This window comes from Lactuca saligna, chromosome 4, assembly GCF_052625555.1.
Source record: "Lactuca saligna cultivar CGN05327 chromosome 4, ASM5262555v1, whole genome shotgun sequence".
Classification (NCBI taxonomy): Eukaryota; Viridiplantae; Streptophyta; class Magnoliopsida; order Asterales; family Asteraceae; genus Lactuca; species Lactuca saligna.
In genome coordinates, this window is record NC_136420.1 from 272,421,801 (window position 1) to 272,433,625 (window position 11,825).

The following is an 11,825-nucleotide window of genomic DNA, read 5'->3' on the forward strand; positions in this document are numbered from 1 at the left end:
TCGTTATACCAAACGTTTGCTAAGCTCCATGCAAATGCCAGGAAGAGAGAGATCGAGTTGGAGACTCGGGCTAGGGAGGAGGCTGAGTCTCAGCGGGTGGATCAGCGGCGGCTCAGTCCCAGCCGGCAGCCAAGCAGACCAAGTCCACCGATCCGAGGATGGGAGGTCAGAAGGGCCGCACTTGCGGAAAGTGCGGTAAGGGTCATGATGGGGAATGTCGATAACGTGCTTGCTACAAGTGTGGCAAGGAGGGGCACATCGCTAGGGATTGCCCCAAGGGATTGATGGTTTGATGTCATTGCAACTAGACCGGCCATCGGAAGCCCGAGTGTCCTAAGCTTCACCAGGGATATGCGCCTGCTGCTAGGGTTACCGAGACTCGGTCGGTGTAAGCCGAGGCTCCGAAGGCTCGTGGGAGAGCTTTTCAGTTGACTGCGAAGGAGGTCCGTGCAGCTCCCGATGTCGTGGTTGGTATGTATTCTTTCGTGTATTTACTTTTATGCTGAGATATTGTGCTTATATTATGATATGCGTAGGTACTTTTGTTGTGAATTCTGTACCTGCCTTGGTATTATTTGACTCGGGTGCGAGTCGGTCTTTTGTATCTTTGGCTTTTAGCCAGCACATCGGTATTGATCGGGAGGTGATGAGTCGACCCCCGAGGGTTTCCATAGCTGATGAGAAATCGGTATACGCCACTGACATGATTCGACGATGTGTGCTCGAGATTTTTGGTATCAAGTTCCCTATAGATTTGGTTCCTATAGTGATGGGAGATGTCTATGTTATTGTGGGCATGGACTGGTTGAGTAAGTTTGGGGCAGCCATTGACTGCGAGAGACAGTTGGTGACTATACGAGACCCTAGTGAGGGAGTGCTTACTGTCTATGGCGAGGGGACCCAGTGTGGGTCAGCATTTTGTTCGGCTGCCAAGGCGAGACAGAGTTTGCAGCAGGGCTACAGTGGGTTCATAGCCTATGTGATGGACACACGAGTGGCCGCGGGGAGGCCAAATTCAATTGACGAGGTTCCAGTGGTGTGCGAATTTTCGGATGTGTTTCCCGCAGAACTGCCACGCGTGCCTCCGGAAAGGCAAGTGGAGTTCCGTATCGATCTGGTTCCGGGAGTGGCGCCCATCGCCAAGGCTCCTTATTGCCTCGCTCCACTAGAAATGCAGGAGTTATCCTCGCAGCTTCAGGAGCTATTGGGAAAAGGGTTTATTCGACCGAGCAGCTCACCTTGGGGAGCACCGATTCTATTTGTCAAGAAAAAGGATAGTTCACACCGGATGTGTATCGATTACCGGGAGTTGAACAAGTTGACGGTTAAGAACCGGTATCCGTTACCTAGGATCGATGATCTGTTCGATCAGTTGTAGGGGGCATCTTGGTTCTCTAAGATAGACTTGAGGTTAGGTTATCATCAGATGAGGGTTCGGGATGAAGATATCCAGAAGACTGCATTCAGAACTCGTTATGGCCATTACGAGTTTGTGGTGATGCCTTTTGGGCTCACCAATGCCCCGGATGCGTTCATGGATCTTACGAACAGGGTGTGCAGGCCGATGCTGGATCGGTCGGTGATCGTATTCATTGATGATATTTTGGTATATTCGAGGTCTGGGGAGCAGCATGAGGAACATTTAAGGGAGATTCTTGGAGTATTGAGATCGGAGAGGCTGTATGCCAAATTCTCCAAGTGTGATTTCTGGTTACAAGAGGTCTAGTTCCTAGGCCACCTTGTTAACCAGAAAGGGATATTGGTCGATCCGGCCAAGATCGAGGCGGTGATGAGATGGCAAGTGCCGAGATCGCCCACTGATATGAGGAGCTTTCTGGGATTGGCCGGCTATTATCGAAGGTTTATCTGGGATTTCTCCAAGATCGTCGTGCCACTTACCAAGATGACCCAGAAGGGTGTTGCATTTTCATGGGGTCCGGAGCAGCAGTCCTCATTCGAGACCCTTCGTAAGAAATTGTGCGAGGCCCCGGTGCTTGCAATCCCAGAAGGGATGGAGGATTTTGTGGTATACTGTGATGCATCTATATCTGGATTAGGGGAGGTGCTTATGCAGAGGGGACACATTATAGCGTATGCTTCAAGGCAGCTGAAGCCTCATGAGTCGAGATATCCCACCCACGACCTGGAATCGGGGGCTGTGGTGTTTGCCCTCAAGATCTGGCGACACTATCTTTATGGGGTTCGGTGTACCATATACACGGACCACAAGAGTCTGAAGTACTTGATGGATCAGCCAAATCTAAACATGCATCAGAGGAGATGGTTGGATGTGGTGAAGGATTATGATTGCGAGATCCTGTACAACCCGAGCAAGGCTAATGTCGTAGCCGATGCATTAAGCCGTAGGGCGGAGAGCTCCCCGATTCGAGACATCAGTATGAGGTTGACGGTAATGACTTCGATTTTGGACACCATCCGAGGGTCCCAAGCTGAGGCTTTGAGACCAGAAAACCAGAAGAGGGAGCGAGTTGTCGGGCAGGTATCGGAATTCGTTACTGATGGTCGGGGACTTATGACATTTCAGGGTCGGATTTGGGTACCATTTGTGGGCGGTACGCGTACTATATTGATGGAAGAAGCACATCGATCGAAATTCTCGATCCATCCCGAGGCTACTAAGATGTATTTGGACCTAAAGAAGGAGTATTGGTGGCCCTGTATGAAGAGGGATGTTGCATGGTTCGTCGAGAGGTGCCTGACTTGACGTCAGGTTAAGGTCGAGTACCAGGATCCGCACGGCAAGTTGCAGCCGCTGGAGATTCCTGAATGGAGGTGGGAACATATTACCATGGATTTTATCACCAAATTGCCAAGGACTGCGAGGGGGGTCGATGCAATTTGGGTGATTGTTGATAGATTGATGAAGAGCTCTCATTTCTAGGTATCAGTGAGAGCTCTTCCGCGGAGAAGTTGGCAGAGTTATATGTGAGGGAGGCGGTATCACGGCATGGGGTTCCAACGTCGATCGTTTCAGATCGGGACGTACGATTTACTTCCAGGTTTTGGAAGACGTTTCACGAGGAGTTGGGTACGAGGCTGCATTTCAGTACCTCATACCACCCGCAGAGGGACGGACAGAGTGAGCGGACGATTCAAACGCTCGAGGATATGCTCCGAGCATGTGTTTTGGATTTTAGAGGGAGTTGGGACACCTATTTACCCTTAGCAGAGTTTTCGTACAACAACAGCCATCATTCGAGCATTGGTATGCCACCCTTTGAGTTGTTGTATGGGAGGAGGTGTCGCACCCCCATCTGCTAGGGAGAGGTGGGGCAACGGGTAATGGGTAGCAACGGAGATTGTAATACCAGGATTTCTAGTCAGTAGCAGTGCGGGGATGCAAAGTATGGTGGGATTCAGTTAGTTGATCGTGGGGTGCTCGACACCAAATGATAGTAGGAATAATGCCCAGTGGGTACTGGCAACGATGACCCGTACTGGGAGTGGCGGGAGTAATAGATTTGGTGAGGAAAGGGTCTTCACCGCTGCGGAAGGGATAGGTAGTTATGGAGCATTGCCTTGGGAGGGGCTAGGAAAGAAGGGCTGAACCCCTATGTTGCAGTACTCGGAGAATACCAAAAAGATTATCGGTTGAGTAAGTTGTGTTACAGAATGTTCAGGGTCGGGATACACCCGAGATTATTATCGGTAGGGATTGAAGTTAGTCTGAATGATTGAACGGAAGGCCAACAAAGTTAGGTAGCTGGTGTTGGAATGGATGGTGGGGCTTAGGAGGCAGATCGCCGGCAGTAGAGTATAGTAAACTTCGAGGACGAAGTTTAGTTTAAGTGGGGGAGATTTGTAACACCCAAAGTTTCAAAGGCCAAGGAAGGACTCGACGAGTCCGAGCGGGATCCGAGTTGAGGAATAAGTGACCAACTCGGCGAGTCGGCCAAGGCGACTCGGCGAGTAGGGTATGTGCGAGGAAAACCCTAAATCCAGGACTTTGGGCACTATTTAAGCTCCTTATTCTCTCCATTAGGGTTCCTTAGAGCCCCCCTTGTTCAGAAAACGAAGCCTAAGCCTCCATTGTTGTGCATTCAAGCTTCCAAGCCATTTTTGGGTGATTTGAAGGAAGAAGAAGGAGAGGAATCAGTGAAGCTTCAAGGATTTGCTTCAGATCTGGAGTTTGTGGAACCTTTATGAAGTATTGAAGGTATTAAGTCATTTCCTTCTCTTGGATCTAACTTTGGTTGTGAGTTTTGGGGCTTTTAAGCCATGATTAGCCACCCTTATGGGTTAGAAGCCGGATCTGGAGTTGCTACTTCAAATCCAAGTGTGTTATGGTCTGGAGAAGCATAAAGTATCAGCCATTAAGTCGATTTTGAAGCCCCTTGGCCTTAAGCCCTAGTTTTTGGCATGTTTTGCCTAGATCTCCTTCTCTACACGTAAAGTTTGCAACTTTACGTGTGGAATAGGCTTGGGAAGGGTAGATCTACAGTTTGGAGTCCATGCATGACTCTAAAATCCTCTGCATGTAAGGAGAACTGAAGGGACTCAGCGAGTCCTTTGGGTGGACTCGGCGAGTAGCATGAAGTTGTGGAGAAACTCGACGAGTGGGATGAACAACTCGTCGAGTCGTATGAAGATTGCCTTGGACTCGGCGAGTCTGTTCTTGGACTCGGCGAGTCAGGTCGTTAAACCCCAAACCCTTCGGGTTGTGACTCGAATCAGTGAGTCGGGTGGAGACTCAGTGAGTTGGACAGGTCTGGACTCAGAAATCAGTAGACTCGGCGAGTCATGGACTGACTCGGCGAGTCAAGTCGCGAATGGAAGGAATCTGATCATTTTGAACTCGGCGAGTCAGTAGGGTGAGTCAGCGAGTAGGGTTGACCTGGAAGGTTGACTTTGACCAGGACTTTGACTTTGGACCAGGGTGGACTTGGTTGTCTTTTGGGGGTCAGTTAGACTCAGTGTTGCATTGATATTGGTAGTTCAGGGAGCAAGGGGAGCAGGAGTTTCGTGAGTTGTCAGGCAGCAACTAGTAAGATCGTCAGCAAGTTCAGCCAGTGCAGGTGAGTTTCCCTTTGTGTGAATGGGTCTAAGGCCACAATGCCGGCCCATGTAGTTATGAGTAGAAGACCCAGGGGTTAGCCCTAGGCACAGTATGCTATTATTATTTTCAGGAAGAGGTCCAGTAATAGCGGGCGGGTGCCCAGGGAATTGTTTATATGATAGTTATACTTGTTGTCTGTGTGATACATGTATGTGCCTGGTAGGGAGGTGAGTGTAGGCGAGGTCCCGTATCTCACCAATAGCAGAGTATGGATGGGGTTCCATATCTCATTAGTAGCAGAATAGGGGCGAGGCCCGAACTAGAACAGGAGTGAGAGTGAGCTAGGCCCGTACCTCACTACCATTAGTAGCGTGGATGGGGTTCCATGACTCATTAGTAGCAGGACATGGGCGAGGCCCAGGATAGGCAAGGCCTCAGGACAGAACCAGTTGCATGTGTTAGTTATGTGTTGTGAAATGTTTATGTGTTATTACTTGTTGACGGGCGAGGCCCTGTGACAAGCGAGGCCTAAGTAAAACAAATCTGTATCTGAGCAGGGCTCGAAGCTAGGCGGGGCCTGGAGCGGCGGGGCCGTTGTAGCGGGCAAGGCCCGAGGTAGGGGCGAGGTTCAAGATAGGGGCGTGGCCGAGTATGTGCAGTATGTGGTTATGCATGATATGTGTTAGGGTGGGGAACTCACTAAGCTTCGTGCTTACGGTTTTCAGTTTTGGTTTCAGGTACTTCTGGTAGCGGAGGGAAGAGCTCAGGGTGATCGCATGGCACACACCATAGATTAGACAGCCTGGGAATGTTTACTCTGATAATGAACATGTGTTTTTAAAACTTATACTCATATTATGTTTTGGAATGATGACATTACTTTAAGTAATGATTTATTAAAAGAAATTTTTGGTCTTCAATTTTGGGTCGTTACAAGTTGGTATCAGAGCCTTGGTTTGAGGGATTCGGACATGCTCTCAGGGTGTGTCTGAACTCAAACTGAGGAATTGGTAAGGAAGTTTTCAAAATGAAAAGACAGTTTTGTAAAAAGAGTTTTGAGAAACGAAATAGTTTTAGAAAAGCAAAAAGAATTCGGAAAGATAAAAACTTTGAAAAGAGAAAAGAGGTGTGGTGCATGCAATCAACCGAGCTCAAGTAAGTACCCCAAAATACCCATACAAGTTTATGTTTTGATTATCAGTTAATAGAACAGCATGCTAGATTAGGACTAAGGATCTAGGGAGGATGCCTTATGTGCTTGTTATATGTGCTTTTGATCTGCATGATAGTTCTGAATAGTCAGTAGTAGGATAGCCTGATTAGGTTATACCTGAGTTTATGAGTTGTGTTGCATGCTAGTTCAGATTCTTGCTATGTGGATATGATTGCTTGAGTATGTTATGGTTAGATTTTCCCTTGTCTGAATGCTGATTGCTTTGTGCATTGTGGGATTCTAAGTGATGGGAGTTAGCTATTAGGTGGATATGTCACGTCACATGTGATCAGGGTTGAATAATCTCAGAGTGTTAGATTTGGTCCTATTGCGCAACTCTTGTTTGAGTCCAACCGTTGTAGGAGCGAATCTTTTACTTGAAGGATTATATGAGCCTCGCCACATGTGATGGTATCCAGGTGATGGCTAATTGGCATTGCGAGGAGACCTTCAGCAACTGAGGACTGGTTTGAGTTGAGTCAAAGGTTTCCCTAGGATGAGGTAGTGTTGGGAGCAGTAGAAGTAGAAAAGGGACCTGGTGGAGTCAAAGCAGTTCCTGAGGAAAGTACAAATAGATGTGGAAGGTAGTATGGGCCCGTACTACTGAAAGCAGAGGATCCGTACTTGATTCAGGAAAGGCCGAGACAAGACCGGGAACCTGGTAGTGAGTATGTTTGGTCTCGCAGCAGTGAGGAGTATTCTGATAGTGGTTATGTTATATGTTTCAGTATGGTGACATTGCAAGAGGGACCAGCGGGCGGATCAGGCGCCAGAGAGGGAATAGGCTCGGGTTTAGGGGCCGAGCAGCTCGAGGAGCGGATGAGAGAGTTGATATCAACGGAGGTTACACGCAGTATACTAGCTCAGACTCCTGTGATCTTTGGCACGGTCAAGGAGGGTATATTGGAGATTTTGGATGAGAGGTTGGGAGCCTTCCGTACTGAGATGATGGCTTTGTTGGGAGCGCGTACCTTGACATTTCGGGAGTTCAGGGCTTGCGGGGCACCAGATTATCATGGGGCTAGGGACCCCATCGCTAGCAGCAGATGGTTGGCGGATGTTGCCAACGCATTCCGTACGAGCCGGTGTCCTGAGGAGGACAGGGTCAGACTCGCTTCCTGTCTTCTGAAGGACAGAGTGAGAGATTGGTGGGAGGAGATTGGTCACGCTTTGGGTGATGATGCCACGTTCGACGCAATGACTTGGAGTGATTTCTCAGCGAGGTTTAGAGCGGAGCTTTCGCCGATTATTGAGGTGCAGCAGTTCGCCCGGGAGTTTCAGGATTTGACGCAGACTATTGAGACTGTGGCAGAGATCACCGCCAAGTTCAGAGAGAGAGCCCTTCTTGTTCCGCAGTATGTCGCGGATGAGGAGATGAAGAAGGCACGATATCACGACATGTTGAGGGATGACATCAGGGAGTTCGTGAGCAGGTCCGGTATTAAGACGCTAGAAGATATGATTTCTCGGGCCAGGGAGAGGGAAATTGATTTGGAGTAGATCTGGAAGAGGAAGCCGGATGAGATTCAGGTAGCCGCGAGTTCGGGCAAAAGGCCCAAGGGATCGGATTCGAGGTCGAGGGATTATCAGGACCGCAGTCGATGCGGAAGGTGTGGCAGGACGCACGGGGGCGCGTGCAGGAGTGGTAGTGGTGGTGAGTCTGGCTATTTCAGGTGCGGTCGGACTGGTCATTTTAGCAGAGATTGTACTGCTACCATCACTCAGGGATCAGACTTGATATGTTTTCACTGCAATCAGCGGGGCCACAAGAAGGCCCAGTGCCCCAGTTTGCTTTCAGCAGGACGGGTGATGGAACCTGCCCCTGCAACTTTGAGGATCACAGACGATCGTCAAGGTCGTGCGGAGGCGCCTGCAGTTGGAGGCAGGGCTTTTCAGATGGCTACTTTGGAGATGCGAGCAGCGCCGGACATTGCAGGTATGCGACTTCCGTTTTCAGTTCTTTTATTTTGTGCATGATTATATTGTTATGGTTCTGCATCATTAGCGGTTGAGCATTTTATTTTCAAGCGGGTTCATTATGATCGAGTTATGCCATTTGCATACCTTGGATATTTGGGTTAGTAGTTAAGGGGTGTGTTGTATCGAAGAAGGCTACTTAGGGTGCAATATCTGTAGCATGCCTTGGAGAGACTCGGTATGTCTCACTAGTTCGGAGCCGTATAAGTTTTAGAATGGACAGGTTGGATCCTTAGCTATGGTAAGCTTGGGATTCCTCAACGGATTGATTATGGTAGCAAGGATTGGGATTTCTTCTCATCGATCATCGAGGTGTAAGTAGGATCCAAGTGGGGGAGAATCCTCCGAGTGTATAAGGGTAAGGGCACGCGAATCCAGATCGGGTATATGATTCTGAGAAGGAAAGAAGGTAGTTCAGCGGTTGACGAATCGAGTAGTTCAGGGTTGGGAGTTTGAGAACTTCCCATCAGTGCATGCGTGTAAAGGGTAATGGTGGGTATGTGGTTCGGATTCAGGTTAAAGGGCCGCATGTGGAATGCGTGTGAGTCGGAATGGAGACCTTGAGGCCAAATTGCAGGAGTTATTTTCGTGTTAGCAGTCAGTGGTGGGAAGTGATGTAAGACTGTGGGGCAGCCATAGCATTCACTAGTAGTCAGTGGTGGAAGTATTGTAAGACTACGGGGCAGCCGTAGCATTTCGTAGTAGCTTCGTTGGCGGAGTCGGGGCGAGGCCCTTATCTACTAGCATTCAGATAGGGATCGGGAATGGGGAATGGATGAGAATGATATGGAGTTGCCTGTATAGCCATTGAGAGATGAGACCTTGGAAGAGGCCGCTCTAGGATATAGTCGGGCGAGGCCCGTATGAGGATAGCAGTATAGGTGAGACCTGAGAGCAGGGTGGCTCAGTAGTGTGGTTGGGTGAGACCTGTGGGCAAGGCCCGTGAGTTTTAGCAGCACAGGTGGGACCTGGTAAGGATCTTAGCATCTAGGCAAGGGGATTGGGGATCCCAGGAAATTGTAAGTGCCAGCATGGTAGAATAGATTGAGCAGTATAGGTGGCGGAAGTATCTTCGAATGTCGCTGGGAGCAACTAGTGGTTGTGATGGGTCAGTAATCGGTGGGAGTCGGTGATCCAGATATTGATAGGTTGGTAGGGACCAGGATGGTCTCAGTTCATTCGGAAGCCAGATAAGCATACCAGGATTTCTCGTCAGTAGCAGTGCGGGGATGCAAAGTATGGTGGGATTCAGTTAGTCGATCGTGGGGTGCTCGACACCGAATGATAGTAGGAAGAATGCCCAGTGGGTACTGGCAACGATGACCCGTACTGGGAGTGGCGGGAGTAATAGATTTGGTGTGGAAAGGGTCTTCACCGCGGCAGAAGGGATAGGTGGTTATGGAGCATTGCCTTGGGAGGGGCAAGGAAAGAAGGGTTGAACCCCTATGTTGTAGTACTCGGAGAATACCAAAAAGATTGTCGGTTGAGTAAGTTGTGTTACAGAATGTTCAGGGTCGGGATACACCCGAGATTATTATCGGTAAGGATTGACGTTAGTCTGAATGATTGAACGGAAGGCCAGCAAAGTTAGGCAGCTGGTGTTGGAATGGATGGTGGGGCTTTGGAGGCAGATCGCCGGCAGTAGAGTATAGTAAACTTCGAGGACGAAGTTTAGTTTAAGTGGGGGAGAGTTGTAACACCCAAAGTTTCAAAGGCCAAGAAAGGAAAGAAAAGCCCTAATTTAAGGGTCGACTAGGCGAGTCCAAGGAAGGACTCGACGAGTCCGAGCGGGATCCGAGTCGAGGAATAAGTGACCAAATCGGCGAGTCGGCGAGTAGGGTATGTGCGAGGAAAACCCTAAATCCAGGACTTTGGGCACTATTTAAGCTCCTTATTCTCTCCATTAGGGTTCCTTAGAGCCCCCCTTGTTCAGAAAACGAAGCCTAAGCCTCCATTGTTGTGCATTCAAGCTTCCAAGCCATTTTTGGGTGATTTGAAGGAAGAAGAAGGAGAGGAATCAGTGAAGCTTCAAGGATTTGCTTCAGATCTGGAGTTTGTGGAACCTTTATGAAGTATTGAAGGTATTAAGTCATTTCCTTCTCTTGGATCTAACTTTGGTTGTGAGTTTTGGGGCTTTTAAGCCATGATTAGCCACCCTTATGGGTTAGAAGCCGGATCTGGAGTTGCTACTTTAAATCCAAGTGTGTTATGGTCTGGAGAAGCATAAAGTATCAGCCATTAAGTCGATTTTGAAGCCCCTTGGCCTTAAGCCCTAGTTTTTGGCATGTTTTGCCTAGATCTCCTTCTCTACACGTAAAGTTTGCAACTTTACGTGTGGAATAGGCTTGGGAAGGGTAGATCTACAGTTTGGAGTCCATGCATGACTCTAAAATCCTCTGCATGTAAGGAGAACTGAAGGGACTCGGTGAGTCCTTTGAGTGGACTCGACGAGTAGCATGAAGTTGTGGAGAAACTCGACGAGTGGGATGAACAACTCGTCGAGTCGTATGAAGATTGCCTTGGACTCGGCGAGTCTGTTCTTAGACTCGGCGAGTCAGGTCGCGAAACCCCAAACCCTTCAGGTTGTGACTCGAATCAATGAGTCGGGTGGAGACTCAGTGAGTTGGACAGGTCTGGACTCAGAAATTAGTAGACTCGACGAGTCGAGTCGCGAATGGAAGGAATCTGATCATTTTGAACTCGGCGAGTCAGTAGGGTGAATCGGCGAGTAGGGTTGACCTGGAAGGTTGACTTTGACCGGGACATTGACTTTGGACTAGGGTGGACTTGGTTGTCTTTCGGGGGTCAATTAGACTCAGTGTTGCATTGATATTGGTAGTTCGAGGAGCAAGGGGAGCAGGAGTATCGTGAGTTGTCAGGCAGCAACTAGTAAGATCGTCAGCAAGTTCAGCCAGTGCAGGTGAGTTTCCCTTTGTGTGAATGGGTCTAAGGCCACAATGCCGGCCCATGTAGTTATAAGTAGAAGACCTGGGGGTTAGCCCTAGGCACAGTATGCTATTATTATTTTCAGGACGAGGTCCAGTAATAGCGGGTGGGTGCCCAGGGAATTGTTGTCTGTGTGATACATGTATGTGCCTGGTAGGGAGGTGAGTGTGGGCGAGGTCCCATATCTCACCAATAGCAGTGTGTGGATGGGTTTCCATATCTCATTAGTAGAATAATAGGGGCGAGGCCCGAACTAGAATAGGAGTGAGAGTGGGCTAGGCCCGTACCTCACTACCATTAGTAGCGTGGACGGGGTTCCATGACTCATTAGTAGCAGGACATGGGCAAGGCCCAGGATAGGCAAGGCCTCAGGACAGAACCAGTTGCATGTGTTAGTTATGTGTTGTGAAATGTTTATGTGTTATTACTTGTTGATGGGCGAGGCCCTGTGACAGGCGAGGCCTAAGTAAAACAGATATGTATCCGAGCCGGGCTCAAAGCCAGGCGGGGCCTGGAGCGGTCGGGCCGTTGTAGCGAGCGAGGCCCGAGGTAGGGGCGAGGCCCGAGGTAGGGGCGAGGCCCAAGATAGGGGGCGTGGCCCAGTATGTGCAGTATGTGGTTCTGCATGGTATGTGGTAGGGTGGGGAAATCACTAAGCTTCGTGCTTATGGT